At 43.1% G+C, this 22,148-nt stretch overlaps 1 protein-coding gene and 1 long non-coding RNA gene across 22 annotated transcripts in view; one reads left to right on the top strand and one right to left on the bottom strand.

Moving 5' to 3' along the window:
* KIAA1217 (KIAA1217 ortholog) overlaps positions 1-22,148 on the bottom strand; it is an 829,478-nt gene that overhangs the window by 221,219 nt on the left and 586,111 nt on the right. The window lies entirely within an intron of this gene.
* Positions 911-7,828, top strand: LOC123329053. Its single transcript, XR_006544194.2, has 3 exons — positions 911-1,016; positions 4,146-4,344; positions 7,693-7,828. It is a non-coding gene; the product is annotated as an uncharacterized LOC123329053 (long non-coding RNA).

The raw sequence follows: 22,148 nt of genomic DNA on the forward strand, positions 1-22,148 counted from the left end.
CACAAACCAGTTTGTGGCCCATTTTTGAAAATGAGAAAACAGAAGAGTAGGAAAATCCATTTTTGTTTGAGATAATACATGACCAACAAATCAAGAAGCATGACATTTAATAACACAGCCCTGTTCACATCTATTCGTTTTTGGTAACCATGCCCTTCACACCTTTACATTTGAGAAATGTTAGAGCTCGATGGAAAAAAATGAATTAGATAAGTACAACACCTGTGTTACAAAGCTTTTGTCAGATTTGCTCAAACTAAGCTCTCATAAGTATTTGTATGGCAAGAGCTAGACCAAAATATTCCGCCATCAAAAAAAAAAAAAAAAAGTAGCACTCTTTTTAATTTAAAGGGTAGAGGAAGCAAGTAGAATTTTTGTGATTTAAGGTTCTCACCTATAAAATGTTAATTTCAAGCTCCTGAAGATTTGTAAGATAACAGCTTATAGGAAGGAAAGTTTCCAATTTACAACATCTAACAGCATCAATCCAACTACTCTAGTGATGAAACAGCTTGATGGAAAAGATAAAGAAGTAAAAAGTGAATGTAAAGTAAGGTCCCTTTACTTTCTCAGGTATTCAAAGTCCTCATAATCAGCTGTCCCCAACCCTTTTGGCATCAGGGACCAGTTTTGTGGAATAGTTTCAGGATGATTCGAGCACACATTTATTGGGCACTTTATTTCTGTTATTTTTACATTATGATATATAATGAAATAATTATACAACTCACCATAACGCAGAATCAGTGGGAGCCCTGAGCTGGTTTTCCTGCAGCTAGACGGTCCCATCTGGGGGTGATGGGAGAGCGATGGGGAGCGGCTGTAAATACAGATGAAGCGTCTCTCATTTGCCTGCCCATCGCTCACCTCCTGCTGTGCAGCCCAGTTCCTAACAGGCAAGGACCAGTACCAGTCCACAGCCTGGGGGTCGGGGACCTCTGCTCACAAGGGGACTTTCATCCCGACAGTCCTGGAACTTGCTGAAATAGGAACAGTGCTCCCTGCAAGGCCTTAGGGTAAGTTGTGGCTCCTTTAATTGGTATATTTACAACTTCAATAGTGTGTTTCTGGGGCTCACTGCTGAGTTGTCATCATTTCATACACATGAAAAGATTTCAATGTCTAACAACAATAATAACTTCATATCTTTAAAAATTAACAAACATCTTATAGCCATTAAAAATAAAATGACATTAAATAATAAAAACTACTATTTTAAAGGGGCTTCCCTGGTAGCTCAGCTGTTAGAGAATCCACCCGCAATGCAGGAGACCCCGGTTCTATTCCTGGGTTGGGAAGATCGCCTGGAGAAGAGATTTGTCAAAAGATAGAAAGTCATTTCTGTCTACCTGTAGGACAGGATTTTTTTTAAATGCTTTTTGAACTTTTTGAATTTCCCTAATGGATGTGATTTACTTTAAAAAATTATTTCCAGAGGACTAGATATTAATTCTCACCTTTACTGTGATTTGCTTTTCAAATGAGTAAAAAAGAAATTTTTTAAAGGGACAGATTTTTTTCCATTTATTAAAAACACTTGAGCTTTAAAAACATTACTAGCTTCAGAGTGAATGAAGGATGATAAACAGGGCCTTCCCTGATGGTCCACTGGTTAAGAATCCACTTTTCAGCGCAGGGGATGAACGTTCAATCCCAGGTCAGAGAAATAAGATTCCCACATGCCTCACTGCTACTGAGCGATGCTCCTAGTGAAGCCCACCTGTTGCCATGGAGACCCAACACAGACCAAAAAGAAAAGGATGCTAAACAAACAAATCTACTTTTATCATCTCTCCAACTGCTAACACAGACTTCTAAATAAAAATCACGCTCCCAAGGTTTTCCCTGATATGAGAATTTGGATATTGGATCTATGGACATCCATCTTCTCCACCAAGTAGCCTCAGGACATTTGGCCACACAGGGCATGGTTTAAACAGTGCACAGTCATACAGATTGAAGGCATAATGATGAAACCATCAAAAACACTTTCCAATGATCCTTGACCCAACAGGAATCTTATCCTTCAATCTCAATCACCATCCACTTCATCATACCCAATTTAGATTCTGTGGTCCAGCTTCATGAGCAATTCCTTGCAATATCTTCATCTGCCTGACCCTCTGTTGCACTAGTCTGGCAATCCATACAGTTCCAGTCAGGACTTCCCTGGTGGTCCAGTGACTAAGAATCTGCCTGCCAAGGCACGGGACGTGGGTTCTACCCCGATCCAGGAACTAAGATTCCCACGTGCTGCAAGGCACCTGAGGCCGTGTGCCACAACCGGTGAGCTCACGTGCCCTGTAGCCTGTGCTCTATAACAAGAGAAGCCCAAGCACCGCAACTAGAGAGCAGCCCCCGCTTGCTGCACCTAGAGAAAGCCCACTCCAACCACGAAGACCCAGCACAGCCGAAAAGAAAATAAATTCAAAACAAATACAGGTTTAACCTATTTCCCATTGAGCTGCTAAAACTGCTGGAAGGAAAAAAAAAAAAAAAAACTCACACAACTCTGCTTAATGGTCTTAATTTCCTTAACATAAATCTCAAACTTAACTCTGTTAAATGATTCTTCTATGCTTTCCTCATGATTTCACTTTTTTATTTTCCAAGATTACAATCTATTTCATAGAGGTTTTTTCTCCCCTCAAACTTCCAATATCCTCTTCTTACTCTTAGCTGATCACCTCGCTTTCTGTGTCATTGACAGCTGAGAACTACTTCACCCTCTCACCCTCATCCACCAGATTTACGTGCCCACAGATGATGCCTTCCTGGCTGCAAAGATGGAAAAGCTGTCTCTGTTCCTAAGGCTAAGCCTCCCACTAAATCCCAAGGCTTTGGTCAGTTTCTTCCCTCCTACAATCACACACTTCTTTTCTCTAGATCATTCTCAGGAGCATACAAGCTTATTTTTAACACTGTTCATCTTAAAAACCAAAATTGATCATTTTATGTTCATGATTCCCTTTAACTATATAACCCAATGATATACATATGTATGCATGAGGTCTTGTGACCCCATGGACTGTAGCCCACCAGGCTCCTCTGTCCATGAAGATCTCCAGGCAAAGAATACTGGAGTGGATTGCCATTCCATTCTCCAGGAATCTCCCAACTCAAGAGATCAAACCCAGTCTCCCGCATTGCAAGCAGATTCTTTACCGTCTGAGCCACACACACACACACACACACACACACATATATTTGGTGATGTGAAACAAAACATTATAGCTCTTACAAAGATGACCTATCCTTTCCCTGAGTAGCTCTAAGTAAGTGAAAACCAAGTAATTTTCAGGGAAGTACTTAGCTGGAGAACACGCTGTTTCATTGACAATGAAATGCATAAATGGAACAAAGCTGCATAGAGCATGAACAAAATCTAAAACAGAAATATGAGTGTAATTACTTGGCATTACCAAAGGAGCTTTTCTTTACAAATTCACTGGAAGGGTTAAGCGAGAGTGGCCTCTCTCTCAAAGCCATGGATGCCTGTGTAAATCTTCTGAGAAAGAGGTGGGGTAAGTCACTGAGGTGGTTGGGAATGGTACCCTCGTTTATTCTGGGTTGATGGGTTCGAGGAAAAAAGAACAATGGTGTTTGCTTAGAAATACCGTGAGCAGGCCTGGGAACTGGACCAGCCTGCCTCCAAGCATCCTGAAAAATGCTAACATACACAGCATGGATACAAAGGAGACTCGAGCCTATAGCACGCAACTTAGGAAAGAAAGAGGCAGAAGAGCACTATGGAACTTCGATGGTGGTCCAGTGGTTAAGTCTCTGCCTTCCAATGCCGAGGACATGGGTTTGATCCCTGGTCGGGGAACTAAGATCCCACACGCTGGGGGGCAAATAAGCTTGCACGCCACAACTAGAGAGTCCATGTGCTGCAACAAAGATCTAGTGTAGCCGAAAAAAAAAAAAAAGACCAGTACTGCAGACAAGCAAGTGAAAGGCGAATCCTAGAAACATCCTAATGCCATCTCTGAATTCCAATGTAGGTAATAATGTTCACTGCCAGGATAAACTCCTTTTCTTAACCAAAGGATCATCAGGGCTTCCCTAGTGGTCTATTGGCTAAGAACCCATGTCTGCTTGCCCATGCAGGGGACATGGGTGCGATCCCTGGTTCGATTCCACAGGCTGAGAAACAACTGAGCCCGCGTACCACAGCTACTGAAGCGGCGAACCGAAGCAAGAGAGCCTGTGCTCTGAAACAAGAGAGCCCGTGCTCTGAAACAAGAGAGGGCGCCCTCCACACACCACAAGTGCGGATGAGCCCCTGCTAGCCATGACTAGAGGAAGCCCACTCGCAGCAAGGAAGTTCCAGCACAGCCCAAAGTAAGTAAATAAATCAATGAATCTTTTAAAAAATAAAAGGATCATTAACATTTTTCAACAGCATGCAAAATTTCATTTAAACTTATTTTGTTCAATAAGTTAGGCAATGGACCCATGAGGAATCTAAAAGAAGGTGTTGGATAGGAAGGTGGCAGTAACCCAGCCTTGGTACCGATAGTCCCACAACAGTAAACCATCAATGCAACCAATTAGAGAGGATGGGTGACTTAACCAGTGCACACTTTTCCACCTGTAAGCTCAAATAATTCTAGAACTCTGGGTCGGAAGAACGAGAACCCCAAATCCTACCCCAGAGAATATAATTCAAAGAACACAAATCTATACCAAAAAATGGCATAGGGGAAAAAAAACTACAAAAATACTGAAATTGAGTTTAGGAGAGAAACTAGCAAATTAATAGGTTTTTGTGTTTTCTTCATCACCACGCCAAAGTGTACATACACATCCACACCTGTCCATTCACATCCACATGCAGAGCGAAAACTTCTGTCCCATTACTTCCCACTGTTTCCCTCTCTCTGCATCAAGAGCATAATTTTCTCTAATCTTATAGCCAGACCAGACAAATTGGTGCATTATAGGATCAACTGGCTGCTTGTAATTAGTCTTGTCTGAGAGGTTTAAGAGGATCCATCCATATTGTGCTCTAAAATGCAGATGGTAAAGGGTATGGTGGCTGAGTTGCCATTAACTCTGGGAGCTTGGTGAGAGCCCTGTGTTCTCCCCAGGGTCTCATTTGTAAGTTGAAGGGCTGAAGAGATGACCTTCCCACTCTCATTTTCAGCTGCTCCCCCAGGGACCACACACCTCATCTCATCTCAGTTCTATATATCCCCCCAATTGTTCCCAATTTATCCACGACCCCAGCAACTGATGATGGTGGACATGGCTGAATTGCCATAGCCTGCCTGAGTTTTCCTCCCTGAAATCGAAGAGCTAAGCTCCAAACCTGAAAGGGAAAAGAAAATCCCAAGACAAGATTCTACCTTCAAAGAACTTGCAAATCATGGCTCCCCATGTCTGTTACAAGGGAATAATGGAAGAATGAAGACCAGTCAGAAAACAGCTTCAGTTTCAAACTGTTCATTTCCAGGTGACTTTGGCAGTTTCTTTATAAATGGAAATGAGGATTTCTAGGATTATTTTAAGTTGAGAAGGTGGCACCTGACCAGCACTTTGACGATCACTGGCTTATACCTCCCCCAACTCAAGTTCTGAACAGCCAGTGTCTGGAGTAGGGTGGGGGTGTGGGGGTCAAGCTCATGATCAATCCAGGAGGGGAAGGCTCTTTCAAGCAGTCCATGAATAAAAGCACATATAAGCATTGTTATGAACAAACATGATGATCTTAGGCATCTATCCAAGAAATTAGCATAGCAGCAGTACAAGTTTGCAAGACTCGACAAGACCAGCATATAAACAAGTATCAACATCACCTTTCAAAAAAGTAGGGTCTAAGACACAAAGAGTCCTGAAGCAGCAGAACTACGAAATAAACAACTAATGGCCCACAGCTTGGGAAGAAAAATCCAAGAATTCTTAATAATACTCCCACTCTGCACTCAATCTTTTGTTTGTATTTTCTTCTCCATATTTGGTGGCTAGTCAGCCCAAGAGCTAATGCTTAAATCTGCAACATTTAATCATTTATAATAAAATTATTTACAACAGCTTATGATTAAAATTCCAAAATCACTGCAGATGGTGACTGCAGCCATGAAATTAAAGACATTTACTCCTTGGAAGAAAAATTATGACCAACCTAGGCAGCATATTAAAAAGCAGAGACATTACTTTGCCAACAAAGGTCTGTCTAGTCAAGGCTATGGTTTTTCCAGTGGTCATGTATGGATGTGAGAGTTCGACTGTAAAGAAAGCTGAGTGCCGAAGAATTGATGCTATTGAACTGTGGTGTTGGAGAAGACTCTTGAGAGTCCCTTGGACTACAAGGAGATAAAACCAGTCCATCCTAAAGGAAATCAGTCCTAAATATTCATTGGAAGGACTGATGTTAAAGCTGAAACTCCAACACTTTAGCCACCTGATGCGAAAAATTGACTCATCTGAAAAGACCCTGATGCTGGGGAGGATTGAAGGCGGGAGGAGAAAGGGATGACAGAGGACGAGATGGTTGGATGGCATCACCAACTCAATGGACATGAGTTTGAGTAAACTCCGGAAGTTGGTGATGGATAGGGAGGCCTGGCGTGCTGCAGTCCACGGGGTCACAAAGAGTCGGACACAACTGAGTGACTGTACTGAACTGATGATTAAAATTATTATTCCTCCTTTAGTTTTTTAGAAACACTTTTGTTCATAACTCTAATATTAACTATGACACCTGAGTTCTGGGACTTGAAGAAGAAATATGACAAACACCTTAAGTGAGTCTCACTCACATACACTCACACCCCCCAAAAGACGACCCTGCCATTTGGCAATCTTAATGCCACACAAATTTTTCTTCCAGAGAAACAGATTCAATCAGTAATTTTTTCCTCCCTAGCACAGCTGGTTTTTACATGGCATTATAAAGCAGATGGAATGCTAATAACCAAAAGCCAGAGGGCTGATTAGGCTGTTTGCAATCTGCACTTCTGAAATAAAGAACTATTCCTGAAAAGTAAAGGTCATTTAAAATGAATTGTATTCAATAAAGAGCTTCGGTAGGAACACCAGAGCTAGCTATTATTGACTATCACGAGATTCTTCTGGCAAAGCAGAAATGCAGCTTTGTCAAGGGATCTCTCCTGGCATGGAAGGATGGACTCAACTGAACTCTCGTTCATCTGACTTGGTGAACAGCACGCAGGAAATGTCCAGTGCGTGTGTAGAAACTGAATGTATGTATGGGTTAATCCATTAATCCTATGTTCACTAAGATGCTTCTGGGTCAGGAGAAGGCCGGGCTCAAGAAGCAACAAAGGTTTGAACCCAGGTTCACGTCCCCACAAACCAAAGAGGGAAGGGTCACTTGTAAGGCACGTCTCTCTCTGAAGCATCTAAAAAAGTTGCTTTATTCAGTCATGAGTGGCTGGTCTGTAGTGTGGTCCCTTCATTCTGAGCCTCCCTTCTACCTCTGTTTCGCTCAAAGCAGAGCAAAGATAAGAGTGTCCACTATCTCCTAGAGTCTCACCTGAGCAGCAGGTGAAGCAGGACCCAGCTAAGAGTTGATGCTTCTTGGAGGTGGGACAGACATCCACCCACCTTGCTTGCTTTGAAGGACAGTTGCCCAGATGTGACTGAAAGACCCTTCTGGCCCACGTGCACAGCTTACTCCAAATGCCTGAAATTCTGTTCACTAGAATAACCCCTTGGCCACACCAGGGTCATCTTCTTCACCGGGACCTCCCTGCCCTTCACGCTGCCCTTCTCTCCTCCTGGTGCCTGGAGGCCTTCCCATCACTGAGCAGCATGGGCTCCTCACTGCTGGCTGTGCCCTGTGAGTCTCAGCACTCCGGAGACCATACATGCCTGAGCCCAGCATCACTGCAGCCTGGTCCCTGCTGCAGACGCACTGGGACTGAGTTTCGTGCGTCGCCCACTCCTCTGTTGTTTTTGGTTTTGTTTGCTCGATGGTGGTAAAATAAACATGATATAAAATTACAATCCTCACCATTTTTCAGTGCATGGTTCGGTGGCATTCAGCACATTCACGTTGCTATGGAACGTCTCCACCATCCATCTCCAGCGGGCTTTCCAGGCTGCGGAAGCTCCCTGTACCCACGCACTCATAATAATCTCTCATCATTCTACTTTCTGCCTGCATTTCTCTACTCTAGGTACCTCACGGAAGTGGAATCCTATTTGTCCTTCCATGACTGAGTTAGTTTCACTTAGCATAATGTCCTGAAGGCTCATCCATGTTGTAGCATGTAACAGGATTTTATTCCTTTTTAAGGCTGAATAATATTCCACTGGGCTTCCCAGGTGGTGCACATGGTAGAGAGCCTGCCTGCCAATGCAGGAGATATAAGAGACGCAGGTTCGATCCCTGGGTCGGGAAGATCCCCTGGAGGAGGGTGTTAATCCTATGGACAGAGGAGCCTGGCAGGCTATAGCCTTGCGACCAGGGGTCGCAAAGAGTTGGACATGACTGAAGAGACTTAGTATGCATGCATGCAATATTCCATTATGTGTGCACACCCCATTTTATATCTATTCTTCCACTGGTAGACACATGGGCTGTTTGGCTGTCATAAATAATCCTCCCATGAACTTGGGTGCACAAATGTCTTTGAGTCCCAGTTTTCAATTCTATTGAGTATATACATACCATGAAGTTGAACTGTTGGGTCGTATAGTAATTCTATTTGTAAATTTTTTTTTTAGGAACTATTGCACTGTTTTCATAGCAGCTGCATCATTTCTTTTATAGTTTTTAAGATATTCCTGGGTGTCTGTGATGGGAATGAGAAGGTGGAAAACCACTGGTGGGCCCCTCAGAACCACCTCCATCCCACTATATCAATGAATGGTGATTGCTACTGAAAGCTGTCTTGTTTTTACACAGTAAAACAAAACAAAACAAAACAAAACACACAGTTGTTTTTTCTCAATCAGTTCTGGTTATTCTGATAAATGGTAAGGTGCTGTGATGTTCTGAAAACAGCCCAAATCGGTACTTACAGTTTAATACGTACGGGCCTCCTGAAGATAATACTTCAACCAAAAAGGAATGAAAAGTGTAAACCAGGATTAAGAGAATTTTAAAATAAACTTTTACTTTTGAGTCACACTTCAAAAACGTTGCAGCCACACAAGATCTAAATCTTAATTGTTCACATTGGACTGAGGAGAAAGCAATCAGCAGCAAGCATACAATTTATATCTGTGATTAGCCATTCTAGGTCTGATCTGTGGATTTGGGGTAGATGGGTACCAATTTATTTTTCCTCTTTGGAGAGCCACGCATGAAGTGTAATTACAAATTTCTTTGCATTTTCTGTGGTGGGAAATTAAAATCATAACCTTCTTGGAGAACTGGAATGGGATGCTTTTTTATCCTTTAGTTTTTCCTCAAAATAAAAATAGATGCCAAACTGAGTCTCATCTTATATGCAAAATAACCCCAACGGTTCCAGCCACGTGCCTCTTGGCATCGCTGCTTTCACCTGATGAAACCACCAGCGTCAAGATGATGGTAATTTCAAAAAACTCAAGAGCTTTATTTCTATGCTTAATTATGTCACCTTTCCATTGTGTCACATTGCTTTTTCATTATTATGGGCTTTAGTTAATGCACAGAAAAATTTCCCTGAATGAACACTTCACAAAGCTAGATACCTGAATTTTCTTACGGGCAAATTAATTTCAACAAATGCCAAGAGATTTTAAGCGCTTTGGCAAAGCCTGGTGGCTTTAATGCAGTCTTGAGAAAACTATGGCTTTGATTCAAAGCAGAGCCCCCCACCATCCATTCAGGCCTCTCTGCTGGGGTCTAGTCCAAGTGCAGTGTTAAGGCTCACGCCAGTATTCCTCCCAGCTCGACTCACCTGTACAATTCTCTCATCCTCCCCAGGGCTTGCTCCACCCCTGTCACCTTCCACCTCCTGCTCTAGTCTGAGTGTCCTCAGCTTCTAACGGTGACCTCCTTGTTTGGACTTCTGCAAATCTGCTTCACCTCCCTAATTCTACGGAACATTTCATGAGGAAAAGCAAACCTAGAAATAGTTTTTCTGTTACGTCCTTATTTTACTATCTCCTCCGACCTATTCCTGTCCACGTCCTCTACCTCCAAAACACACTCTCTCCCATACTCACACACACACCTCAAGGCTGAAACTGGACAGAAGAGGAAAAAATAAAAAATAAGAAGATCAGGTGTGCTGAGTAACAAGAGAGCTAGAAAGCATTTTTTTCATGGTTGTAAATATATCTTTTTTCATTATACAATGAAGACACAGACATGTAAAAAAAAGTTGGAAAAGAGAGAAAGGGTGAGCATGTTACTATAGCTCCACCATCCTAACTCCCCTGACCATGCAGGAAGCAGAGAATATTTCCTCCTGCCTTCTGTCCTGGGCCTGAACTTGTTTCTTAGCTGGGATCATATTTTCCCTGCTCTGTGCAGAGCGTGCATCAGCTCTTTCCTGTGTCTCCAGTCTCCACCAGACTTGCCCCCCAAAAGCTCCTCTGCCGCTGCCTCTTCCTCACAGGTGTTCTCTGAGGCTCATCTCTGCTCTTGGTCTGAGCTCATCTCATCCCTGTGGTTCCTGTACACCGGTACACACAGTTCCCAAAGTGAGCACACAGCTGCCCCGACGTCACAGCTCGTGCACAGATGTGCTGAGGGATGCGTTACATTTCCAAGGGAAATACAGCCATATTTGACACCTGTTGGACGCCATAAAAATTCCAGCTTGAGGTAGCTTCCTGTTTCAACATGAAATCACCTACAGTCCTTTGGATGATATCATCTTTGCGAAGCAGGGTTCTGAGAAGTGGTGATAAAAAACAAGTTCAAGGTGGAACAGGAAAGTCCCATCTGTTTCTAAGGCATGAGAGGCTATGTGGTGCCCAAGGAAGCATGTAATCCCAGTGGTTAGTGTTCTCCAGAGAAACAGAACCAGTAGAATGTGTGTGTGTACACAGAGAGAGACTGATTTTAGGAATGGCTCACGCCACTGGAGGGGCTGGCAAGTCCCAAATCTGCAAGGCAGGCCAGCAGGCTGGGGACTTAGGGAATAGCTGGCGATACAGCTGAGTCTGAGGACAGTCTGGAGGCAGGGTTCCTTCCTCCCTGAGAGCCCTCGGCTATTATCTGTTAAGGTCTCAGGAAGATTGCATGAGGCCCATCCACATTATGGACAGTAATCTGCTTCTCTCAAGGTCTACTGATCCAGGTGTTAATCTCATCTAAAAAATACCTTCAGAGCAACATCCAGACTGGTGTATGACCAAACACATGGGCTTCCCAGGTGGCGCAGCAGTAAAGAATCTGCCTGCCAATGTAGGAGACACAAGATCCCTGGGTCGGGAAGAGTCCCTGAAGTAGGAAACGGCAACTCACTCCAGTATTCTTGCCTGGGAAATTGCATGAACAGAACAGCCTGGTGAGCGACAGTCTATGGCGTCTCAAAGAGTCAGACATGACTCAGTGGCTGAGCACACAGCACATGCATGGATACTATGCCATGCCAAGTTAGCACATAAAACTAACTATCGCTTAAGACTGAAAAAGATAGGGACTTCCCTGGTGGCCCAGTGTTTAAGAATCCATGCTCCCAATGCAGGGGACATGGGTTCGATCCCTGGTCACATGCCATGGAGCAATTAAGCCCGGGCGCCACAACTACTGAAGCCCATGCACCTTAGAGCCCGTGCTCCACAACAAGAGAAGTCACGCCAAAGAGAAGCCCGCTCACCGCAATGAAGAGCGGCCTCCATTCGCCGCAACTAGAGGAAGTCTGCACGTAGCAACAAAGACCCAGCACAGCCATAAATAAACTTTTTTTAAAAAGAAAAAGATACATATATATTTCAATGTGCACAATTATATTTTCAATCAGCCACTAAACTGTTAGGACATAAATTCTCATTAGGTTGTATGAACTTGATTGCTGAAATGAACAGAAACTGTCAGGTATTTCTTTCGGCCTATGGGCACTGAGGGTGCTGTGAATGGAAAAAAAGCTTAAGAATACACCTACACATGGCTGCAGCCCAGTATTCCCCAAACCCAGACAGACGTATTCTAAATGCTCGCCAATATACGTATGTTCTAAATACATTTCAATATACATGTAGGTTCTAAATGCACATCAACATACGTGCCTATTCCAAAGCGAAGAATTCCCTCAGTTACCTCACTTCGAATGTTCCAAAACTCAATTTCTTATTCCCTCCACCGCGTCTACTATCAGTCTGACTTCCAGAAATGGATTTTTTAATCCTCACCACTCCTCCTCTCCATTAACCATCCCAGTCCACCCACAGCATGGTATGTTCTTGAAGCATAATACAATGATTTTCACCTAGGTCACATTTTATTATAAAAATAAAATTAAATATGGATTAAAGCCCTTATCACAAATTATGGGTTTAGAACTTCTACGGGTAGAATGTTTATTTTTCACTTCTTTCACATCTTCATATTTAGAAAAGCAGTCAAGATGGCTTAGGAAAAGTACCTAGCCTGGTGATAAGTAAGGAGTTATTTTTAAGGGAAATTCTCCTTGATTTATTTAATGACAACACTTTGCCTCTATTGAAACATTTCGGAGGCAGAAATTTCATTAAAGTGAGTCTTGATATGATACTGATGCTGTTCAGTCGCTCAGTCATGTCTGACTCTCTGCGACCCCGTGGACTGCAGCACACCAGGTTTCCCTGTCCTTCACTATCTCCCGGAGCTTGTTCAAACTCATGTCCTTTGAGCCTGTGATGCCATCCAACCATCTCATCCTCTGTCATCCCCTTCTCCTGTCCTCAATCTTTTCCAGCATCAGGGTCTTAAAAGCCATCTCATAAACTAGAGCCCCCTCACCAAACCCCACCTCTGTTCTAGTGCAGAGTCCAGCTTCACCCAAATAGTTGATGTGTGGGTGGCTTAAAAGACAAGTATAACATTTGACCTTATAAAGCAAAAACCAAAGGGAGAAAATGTTCAGAAAACCAAAATCAAACATTCAATTTATCTCTTTTTCCCCTGAGAGCATAAGTATTGCTGAGTGAAAAATAGTCAACTATCACTGTAGAAAAAACTTTGATTGAAAACATTTTCACTTATTTCTCATAATTAGAGCTGCAAACTACTAGAAGTTATTTCCTCTATTATTTCATTTTTGTTGGCAATATTTGCTCTATTGAATAAAGATGTGTTCCATCATGCATAATAATAGTTATGGAACTGCACTCCTGAGATACCAAGGCAGTGTGATTTTTCTTTTAAGAAGGGGGACTTCTTATTCATTGAAGGCAGTAGCTTTGCCATTTAAAAGAAGCCAACCCATTCAAACAGGGCTTCTGCTATCACCAGCCCTCAACATACCTAAAGACGCACACAGCGCTATAAAAAATTCACTACTCTAGTGGAAACAAACATTAAAAGGTTAAAAATAAACAATAACCTGGGGAAAGTCCATAAAATATTTGGTGAATGCTAAAAACTAGGAAGTATTACCATTTGAAGGCATTTATCTAATAGAAAAACAAATCAACACTACGAGATTTACAATGAAGGCAGCAAAAAGCAAGTGAACAAAAAATCGGGGCTTTGGGGATAAGCAAGAAATCTGATATAGAAACATACTTGACAAAAGAACAGCACAGTGAAATGTATTTATGTTTCTCTATGAAAGCATGTTCTCGGTTTATTCTCCTTGGCCAATGTATACATTTTTGGGCAATGAACTAGGGAAGAATCTATAGGCTGACTTATACACTGCAGTATTTTTGGTATATGAATTTCTCCACCCGGCCGACGTTTATAATAATTTATAATCGCAGCATTTTCTAGACTACACAATCTCACCAGCCCCCCCAGACACTCAGAATAAACATAACCTGATTTTTCCAACACTACTGCTAAAAATAAAAGGACCACACAGTGAGGGTCTCTCACTGTCACAAGAACATCGGAACAAGCCGTTTTCTTTCAATTCATTTCATTCCAAGCCTTTGGAAAATTAGCTAGTCTCCATAGAAGATCAGAGAATACTGGAACCAGAAGGGATACGTGGGCATCTCGTCACTGGCTTGGAAACACACTACTTCTTAAAAATTGACAATGTTGTGTCAGTTTCAGGTGTACAGGAAAGTGATTCAGGTATACACTCGTATACAGAAAAAATTTTCAGATTCTTTCCTATTATAGGTTTATTACAAGGTACTGAAAATAGTTCTCTGTGCTACACAGTAGGTTTCTGTTGTTTATCTGTTTTATATGCAGTAGTGTGTATTTGTTAATCCTAAACTCTCAGTTTATGCCTCCCTCCCCTTGCCCCTTTGATAACCATAATTTGTATTCAATATCTGAGTCTATGCTAAGATTTCACATATAAATGATATCAGGAGATGTGTCTTTGACTTATTTCACTTAGTAAGATCATCTCTAGGTCCATTTATGTTGCTACAAATGTACTGTCTTTTAAAAAATTTGAGCTGTAAAACGTTCCTCTTGGCAGGTATGATCGCACTTTGGCTGAAGAAGGGGGTGGGAGGCTGGAGGTGGGGGCGGGGGGTACCCCTTCTTTCTCAGCTCACCGTCTGCCCCAGTCTGCCAAAACACAGAAGACACTGAAGGGGACTGACATGCATTCTGAAGCCATTTTGGAGGCATTTTCTAGAAAGAGAGTGTCAAGAGTTGACAGAGTTAGCAGACATGAACACAAGGTTACTGGAACAAGTCCACGCTGTCCTATAAAAGAAGTTCAAGAACACTCAGAATTTCAAGTGCTTAATACTTTGTCGTGTAATGCTAAAGTTTACGGTCAAATCCACTATCTCACACAGGGTGACAGCTCAACCTGGTTTGCCCAGGACTTTCCCAGTATGAAAACTGGAAGTTGCATGTCCCGGGAACCCCAGCTCTGCCAGCAAAGGGGGACAGGGACGGTTACTTACCCTACCCTCCACATAATACTATATAAAATCACTCCCGCTTGCAACTGGCCTCATTCTGAAGTGACTCAAACCACAGCCATCCAGGAACGGATGAATAACCCAGATTGAATGCTTTGGCCACTTGATACAAAGAACTGACTCATTGGGAAAGACCCTGATGCTGGGAAAGACTGAAGGCAGGAGGAGAAGGGGGTGACAGAGGATGAGATGGCTGGATGGCACCACTGAGGCAATGGACATGAGTTTGAGTACATTCTGGGAGTTGGTGATGGACAGAGAAGCCTGGCGTGCTGCAGTCCATGGGGTTGGAAAGAGTTGGACATGACTGAGTGATTGAACTGAACTGCTGCTGCTGCTGCTAAGTCACTTCAGTCGTGTCCAACTCTGTGCGACCCCACAGACGGCAGCCCAACAGGCTCCCCCGTCCCTGGGATTCTCCAGGCAAGAACACTGGAGTGGGTTGCCATTTCCTTCTCCAATGCATGAAAATGAAAAGTGAAAGTGAAGTCACTCAGTCGTGTCCGACTCTTCGAGACCCCATGGACTGCAGCCTACCAGGCTCCTCTGCCCATGGGATTTTCCAGGCAAGAGTACTGGAGTGGGGTGCCATTGCCTTCTCCGGAACTGAACTGAGGAATACCTATTGGAGTAGACACATTACCTAAAGAAGATGAAAGAAACCTGGTATTTCCTACATCAAAAGGATGTGTACTGAACATATAAAAAGCACTAGACTGGGTTCCACCTCATCTTTTAGGTAGAGACAGATACCCAAAATGTTTTATTTAAAGAGAGCATTTTCAGCTTAGTAAACAACTATCTTCTATACTATTGTCATTATATCTGATTTCTTTTTGATAAGTTCCTTTTATCTATTATTATATAATATCAAGATAAACAGTTTCCATTTAAATGATCAAAGGTTAAAATCATCACCAATAATAAAAATGGATGATGCATAATCTGATACCGTTTCACTGTTCATGTTTTTCAAATACTTAACTCCCATTCTGGCAACAGACACAATGACAATTGTTTCCATCAGTGAAAACATATGAATCCTCAGAGCCCAGGGGCAAGAGATCTGGCTGATGTGCTGAGCCAACATGGGATGGGAATAAGTCTGCCCCCTGTGAAAACAGAAGTACTGTTTTCCTGATTCACCAAAGCCGCACCTCCTTCCTTTCAAATACTCCCCAGCACTCAGGATCAACTCTCCAGGGATTAGGTGGAGAATCATGGATTTTGCCCTGTGTTTCTATCTCCTCTCACTACAGGATTTTCACTTCTGAAGCAGAAGATCTGACAAAGAGAAGAATTCCTTTTTGTCCTGGAGTCCTGTGAAAATCTTGGGCTCATTTTCACCTTTGAAAAACACTTACTCTCTGTCTCAAAATTGGTTCTCTCTTTCTTTAAAGGAGCAGCACTGATTTTTTGCAGTTATCTTTAACATCAGAAGCTGAGGCAGGAGCTGCTGGTGCTCCTGACTGCTTAGTACCACCTCCTCCTCTTTTCTGTAAGTTTCCTGTACTTTGCCGACATCTAGTCCATCTAGTCCATCTAGTCATCTAGTCATGTCTATCATGTCCATCTAGTCAAAGCTATGGTTTTTCCACTAGTCATGTATGTATGTGAGAGTTGAACTATAAAGAAAGCTGAGCACCAAAGAATCGATGCTTTTGAACCGTGGTGTTGGAGAAGACTCTTGAAAGTCCCTTGGAATGCAAGGAGATCCAACCAGTGCATCCTAAAGGAAATCAGTCCTGAATATTCATTGGAAGGACTGATACTGAAGCTGAAACTCCAATACTTTGGCCACCTGATGCGAAGAACCGACTCACTGAAAAGACCTCAATGCTGGGAAAGATTGAAGGTGGGAGGAGAAGGGGACGACGAGGATGAGATGGTTGGATGGCATCACCGACGCGATGGACATGAATTTGGGTAGGCTTTGGGGGTTGGTGATGGACAGGGAGGCCTGGCGTGCTGCAGTCCATGGGGTTGCAAAGAGTCAGACACGACTGAGCGACTGAACTGAACTGTACATTGCGTCCCTCCCTGAACCTCCAATCTTTTTCCACATCCTCTCCTTTCTCTATATCAGCCTTCCAGAGATGCCTCTGGGAATTGCTGGGTCCCACAAAGGAACCCGCCTGCCAATTCAGGAGACGTAAGAGATGTGGATTTGATCCCTGGGTTGGAAAGATCCTCTGGAAGAGGGCATGGCAACCCACTCCAGTATCCTTGCCTGGAGAATCCCATGGACAGATGATCCTAGCAGGCTATAACCATGAGGTCACAAAGAGTTGGACATGGCTGAAGCGACTTAGCAAGCACGCAAGCACAAAAGACCCTTGGTGCTAGAGACAGTCAGCACCAAGGCTAGATGAAGAACCACCCAAAAGACCCATGTGGGTGGGTTCTTGAGTAAACAATGAGTTCGTTTTGTAGACAGCAGGTGGGATCAAATATCACATCTGAATCTCCATTGTCAGTCAAGGGAGCGAAGTGGAACTGGAGGAGGGTTTCTCCCACACACGCCTGTGCTCATAACGTGTGTGAAAGTGCCACCCTGGACAGATGACACGACTTTGCTGAGGGGTTATCCCTCTACAGAGCGTTCCTGGGCTGCCACTTAACATCACCCATGAGTCTTCACCTTGTTATCAAGATGCTTACATTCAAATGTTAGTCCTCTACAGACCCATGCAATGGGTTCATTTTACAATATGTAAACAGAACTAGAGGAGGGGTTGCATAGGCTTTGCAAGGCAATAAGGATTTATTTTTTTAAATGAAAGAATGGAATAACAGGTGTTTTTGAAGCTCTCTTCCTGAAGAGTGTCTTTTAGAAGCGAGTAAGGTTGGGCCCATCACTCATAAGGACACCCACCAAAACTGTTTCAGTTGGTCTATAAACCAACACTTGACTTCAATATCAGGGTCTATAACCCTCAGCCTGATGCCAGTTCCAAGCTGGGCACTGACATCAGACGGGAAAACTGCCGCTCAAAGAATCCTCTCACAAGATGGTTTCACCAGCTTTCTACAAAATAGTCAAAATAAACACATTTCTGCAGGTGGTAGCCAAAGAAGCAAAACAAATATTCTCTAAAACCACCCCCATCCCGTAGGAGGGTGTCTGACATGAAAACACTCCAGAATTTCACATCGACTTTGTACTGAAAAGCTCCATTTGGCTCCAAACTCAGACAGCTTTAGCAACACAACCCACTGATATTTCCACAGCCACCCTTCTTTTCCTCTTAATTGGGCTGTTGATGAGCCTCACACTCAATGTAACAGCCTCTTCCAACACCCCTGTGCCGCTCACTCGGAAATAAGAGCATTCAGTCACCAGGCTACTCTTCCCACGCCTGCCAATGGGACCACACTGTCCTGCGATAAAGTCAGTGCCTGTCAACAGACAGGATGACGACTTCACTCTCAGCTCTGCTGACAACCTGGGCTCCCGGCAGTGTCCTCAGAGGAACGTTTCTACATCTACCCTCCCAGGTTCCCTGCAAATCAACAGCAGACCTGCAAAATATGTCCCAGGGCCCTGCTGATTTTCATCAAGAGGTTCATTGGAGGAGATGATGGAGGGGAAGCAGAACACTGGTAATGCTAATATTTCCCTTCATATGTCTTTTTTTTTTCTTAAATATCTGACACTTTTATCCCACCATGGTTTATTTATTTATTTTTTTAATTTTGGCTGTGCCGGGTCTTTGCTGCAGCGCACGGGCTTTCTCTAGCTGCAGTAAATGGGGTTACTCTCTAGGTGTGGCACGAGGGCTTAATTGCTCCTCGGCATGTGGGATCTTAGTTCCCCAACCAGGGACCAAACCTGCATCCCCTGCTTTGGAAGGCAGATTCTTAACCACTGGACCACCCAGGGAAGACTCCCTTCATATGTTATTAAACCAAGTCTCTTTTGCCAATTTCCACAGCTGGTGTATCTTTAAATACTAATTTTCAGAAAATCTATGACTTAGGGTTCCACTTTAACTTTCCTGCAGAAGAAAACATATTCAGCCTTCCAGGCACTTCTATTTATATCTGTCTTTCCTGAAATGACTTGTGGATGGGCTCCAGTTTGCCGGAATCTTCTCCTTCTTGCTTTTGTGTGGAAAAGCTAAGCGAGGGAACGGGCATCCTGAGCATAAGTCCCCCTACTTTGGAGACAAAGCCTTGGTCTTGAAGAGGAGGCCTGGATTCCACAAATAAACTGTGCTCTTGATATCATCTGCTTCTCCTCATGTCACCTTAGGTATCCAGAGAATCTGACACCAGCCCTGGGAGGAACATGAAATTCCACTGCAAGAAGAGTCCACTTTGCAGAGCAGGAGCTTCTTATCGGTGGGCCAGGGGGTCAGTGTGTCTAAAACAGCTGCTGTGTTTCTGTTCTCTTCCTCCTCCCTCTGCTGCTGAACAAAATTCAGGAGTCATCTGTCATCATCTTTTATTACCTGGTGGCCTTAGACATGTTTCCCTGAGAGCTTCAGTTTCCTCATCTGCAAAATGCAGATAACACTGCAAACGCATTGGGTTGTTGGAAGGATTAAATGAATTCTGCACATAAAGAGTTCAGAAAAGTGCCTGATACATGATAAAAGCAAAACAAACATCTGTGGCTGTTATTATATATAGTTTTTGAACAGCCATTTATTTGGTGGGTTAATATTAATAAAAGGCATTTCCAGAAAGACTTTTCCTTTTTAATATCCAATTTAGAAGAAACTGGAGAGTTGAGGAAAAAAACTGGGAAACAACCATGCCAGATTTTAGGAGGCAGCAGCACCAACAAATCTGAAAGTAACTATGAGCTCTTTGCTGTAATTTTCCTTCGGGAAAGTAGTATCTTTAAAAAAAAAAAAAAAGATTAATTATTCACATTTTACAAGTGCAAATAACAGTTTGTCTGCCACTGGCTGTAAAGATTAAGGAGAACAGGCTTCATCCTAAGAAGTTCCTGTATGTTAGGACCATGTAGTTCAGAAAAAGGCAGTGCAGCAGTTTGAAAATAAGGAGCCAGCCTGTGCCAGGTACCCATACGATGGCTTATCGGCCTTACTGGCTTTAACTCTCATATTTCAGGAAGTGGACATTATCTTCACCTTACAGATGAGGCAACAGGAGACAAGAGCTGACTTTATTAGACTCAGGTTCACATAGTAAGTGGTAGCTATGATTCAAACCCAGATCAGATGGACTCAAGTCTAGGACGATTTTGTATATTTCTAAGAGCATTGGCCAAAGTGTGTTCAGTGGCTTCTAAATGTAAAGAGATGTGAAACAGAGAATTCTATATCCAACTCTGTTGGGAGAAAAGCTGAGTTAAATGAAAGTTATAACTGGGTTGTCTTCATTGCAGGTCTTTTCAGAGATTTCAGTATGCAAATTATATACTGTGGACCCCATCATATGACATAGTGTGAAATATCTGTCACACCATGGAAGCCTGTGTGTGTGTGTTATTCATTATGCTCTACTGTTCCGTGGAATAGAGTTTGGTAACCCCATACTCATCCTGTACTGCTTTCTCATGGCATCGAGGGCAAACTCTTAATCCTTAAAACTAGGATTTGTTTTCACCCTTTCCTCCAATCACTAACATTTTCCCTGTTTTTTGATACCAGTGCTATTCATTCATTCATTCATTTGTAAATATGTTATGCTAGACACTCATTCATTCATACATACAGTATGTTATGCCAGACATTATACCTGGGACAAAGGAAAATGACCCCTGGACATCAGTAGATATTCATTCATACACAACTGAGAACTTTACTTTAGAACCCTGCTTCTGAGAGAGGAGGACAAGAGAGATCAAAGTAAGAGGACGGATAGGCACGGTTTTTTCTGGCTGCATTCAGTACCTTTGTCCCTTTCAGAGAACAACACACAAAGCTCAGGGTCCACATTTAGATTAAAACCTAAGCAAGCTGATGACCTGCCCTGTTCTCCATTCAGTAGACCTCACCTCATTCTCAAAGGGTAGGGTGAGTTGCTTGTGATTTTGAATTTGGCCCACATCCAGTTGTCCAGACCACCCTATTACTGCTTCACTGCAATCAATTATATCAGGTCTTCAATTCCTTTGATTCCCTTCCAACCCAAACTCCCCCTTTCTGGGGGTGATTCTTGATGGTCTAGCCAGTGTATTATTGAACGGCGTATGGAATTTGGAATGGCATTTCCATATGAGGCCCCTATAACATTCCTTTTCCAGGTTCCATTCTGAAACACATGTGCTATCAGTTAGCACAGGAGTCTGAGAAGGGACATGGCCGAGGAAGGGATGGGGAAGAAGAGGCGGGTATTCAAAAGGCAGGCTCCTTACACTGCCTCCCAATAAAGAACACAGTCTCCAAGTAACAGTTTTTATATGACTTCACAGGAACTTTCATTTTTTTGACTGTGCAGTATGTGGAATCTTTATTCCCTGACCAGGGATTGAACCTGTGTCCTCTGCACTAGATGCATGGAGTCTCAACCACTGCACTGCCAGTGAGGTCCCTTCAGTTTTCTTTTACAATTTTAAATGTCAGTGGTCAGTTAAACATGGCTGCTGGAATCAAGAAGAATTTTCTGTGGCTCAGGCAGTGAACCTAGGACTCAGGTGACTTACCCACCCTGTGTTTCCTTCGATAACAAACCACTCAGCAGTTATTTTGGCAGGTCCACGGGAGGTTTTTCTCTACAGTGAGTGAGACAGCCTTCCTGTTCTTGATGGAGGCAGACACGATTCTGTCCCAACGGGAAGGAAGGAGAGAGAGTGAGGTCGGGCCATGTCCACACGAAGATGGCCCCCCAACGTGGCAGCTCTCTGCCAGGTCTGACAGTGGGAAGCTTGACACAGGAAATAACCCCAACCAGCAGCCACATTTTCAGTGATTAATCGCACCCACCATCTATCCCTCTGGGCTCACAGAGGCTTTAGAACCTAAGAACTCTTAAGAAGAAGTCTGACCTAGACCTCATGAAAAAGAAGAAATTATACTCACTAGTCAATAATGGTTTCAAAAAGGAGACTTGTGAAGAACTTCATAATCTAAAAGATGATCCGATATTGTGTAGGAAATACATCTGTTGTCAGAAGGGGGAACAAAAAGAACCTTTTGCGACGGGGGAATAAAATAGACTTTCAAGAGAATCACAAACAGGAAAGCTACTGCTCTGTAATTAACAGCTTAGGCTTTAAAAAGTGG

This window comes from Bubalus bubalis, chromosome 14 (genome assembly GCF_019923935.1).
Source record: "Bubalus bubalis isolate 160015118507 breed Murrah chromosome 14, NDDB_SH_1, whole genome shotgun sequence".
Classification (NCBI taxonomy): Eukaryota; Metazoa; Chordata; class Mammalia; order Artiodactyla; family Bovidae; genus Bubalus; species Bubalus bubalis.